This window comes from Penaeus monodon, chromosome 9, assembly GCF_015228065.2.
Source record: "Penaeus monodon isolate SGIC_2016 chromosome 9, NSTDA_Pmon_1, whole genome shotgun sequence".
Lineage (NCBI taxonomy): Eukaryota > Metazoa > Arthropoda > Malacostraca > Decapoda > Penaeidae > Penaeus > Penaeus monodon.
Genome location: NC_051394.1, coordinates 26,132,409 through 26,134,908, shown reverse-complemented (window position 1 = coordinate 26,134,908; position 2,500 = coordinate 26,132,409).

Sequence of the window (2,500 nt, the reverse complement as noted above, 5' to 3'; positions counted from 1 at the left end):
CTTCTCCATCTGGTTTCTTTATTGCATACAATTGATTTCTCCCAATACCGAGTCTCCTTTTAACTTTCATGCTAGTACCTGATATCACTGTTTCATTTATTATTTGAGTATTGAATTTCCGTACTTTTCCCTCTTCTTTTTATTTATAGTCTTTGTTAGTTCGGCTAATTCTATCTTGTCCCTGATTGACGATATTTTCATGACCCTACGTTTTTGCATAAGCTCTTTAGTTTCTACCGAGAACTTGCTGGAGCTTTGCTTGACGTTCTTACCGCCTACTTCTAGTGCAGATTCCTTTATTATGTCATTGAACTGTTTGTTGATTTGGTCAATGTTGAGATCTTCGTCGCTAGAAGTGAATATTGTTTTGGATGTTAAGGTTAAATTCTGTCGCTCTGGTCTTCAAGTTAGCTAAATTTGGCTGTGGTTTTCGTATGAGTTTACTCCTTTCTCTTCTGAGGTGTAATTTAATTTGGCCTCTGACCATTCAATGATCGCTGCCAACATTTACTTTATTAATAACTTCCACATTTCTTACTATATCGCGCCTGTTTGAAATTATGAAGTCAATTTTTGATGTCAGATGGCGACTTCCAAGTCCACTTCCGCTCTAGTCTTTTTTCGAAGAATGTATTCATGATTTTGAGTGATCGAGCCTCCGCAAAATCAACTAGCATTTGTCCCCTCTCATTCCTAGTACCTATTCCGTGATTCCCTATTGCGGTTTCTCCTACTGTCTTTTTACCTATTTTTGCATTAAAATCTCCCATTATTATTGTGAAATGGGTTTTTACTCTCTCGCTGGCTAAATGAACATCTTCATAGAAGCTCTCTATTTCTTCATCAGCAGGTTGGAGCATAGACTTGAACAATCTTTTAAGTTGTACCTATTGTTTAGTTTTATTGTTACTGAAGCCACTCTTTCGCTTATACTATAGAATTCCAGATATTCTTCTCTAAACGTTTGTGAACTAAGAAGCCACCCTAATTCCTGCTTGCTACCCTTTGGTTTACCTCTCCAATAGAGCACATGTCCATCATTTAGTATCTTCTGTTCTTCGCCTAGTCTTCTAACCTCACAGAGTCCTACAATATCCCATTTGATGAAAGAAAGTTCCTCAAGTAATGCTAGTAAGTCGGATTCAGTTCTCATTGTCCTTATATTATATGTGCAAAGGTTCATCAACGTGGGGCGGCCTGTTGTTGACCGGGGATTCTTAGCACCCTCTGCTCTGGAACGGTCCTGATCGCCGCCGTAACCAGGGGCTCCTTCGCCTCCGGGGAATGAGGGCCGTTGCTCTGTTTGTGCAGTCATGTTTTTTTGATTGAGAGGTAGGCAGCCGAGTTACCTCCCACCTACTGGCTTAGGTGTATCTTGGTGGAAGGGGGAGTAGTTTAGCCGGGATGCCACTGATAAGCCCCTCCAGCAGGGTTGGCCCTGTCTAGCGTGTACTTATCTGTCGCCACGCACGGCCTGCTCATAACCAGGGTATACTCCCGTGAGCATGGGCTTAACTATCAGAAGTGTGTATATGTGATTGTATTTTATACACTGATTTTATTTATGTGCATGTACGCCCAGTGCAGACACAGTTGTTCACCTGCAAATGCCACGCATATGTTCATTTTCTTGCACATGCACACGCAAGCATACACCTTTACATATGCTCCCTTGTATGTGATATGCATACACACTCTTACATTATACGTAACTACATACTAGCACTACGTGTACCTATGTACAGACTCATGCGCACATCACATGCGCATACACACGTGCATACTCACCCCCATGTATGCGAGCACACACCTGCGCATACATCCTGTGCATCTGCTTATGACTGTATATACACACATAAAAATAGCAATACGTATGCTGACGCACACGTGTATGCGCACATACGTTTGCACATACTCATGCATACACATATACATACACGCATACATATACATACATACACACACATTCACTTCTACACATATATACGCATGTATACACTCACTCACTCACCCTATTACATATATATACACATACACATACATATTCATATATACACATACATATACATACACACATACACATATACATGCACTACACACACTCGCACACATACACACATACATATACATACACACACATATGAATATATACACAAATATACGTATATCTATGTATATATTGCTACTCTTACATATACACCGCATGGACACGTACACGCACACGCATACATCTGCGCATTTGTAGTATATATATATATATATATATATATATATATATATATATATATATATATATATATATATATATATATATATATATACATGAGAAAGACTTGCTGACAGGGATGGTAATAGGAAACAGAGGAAGAGGCAAACCGAAGACAAGACTGAGCGACAACATCAAAGATGTTTGCGGGCTGTCGATGGTACAAGTGGAAAGAAAAGCAAGATCGAGTTTCGTGGCGAAGGATGGTGGAGAGGTCCACGGCTGGTCAAACAT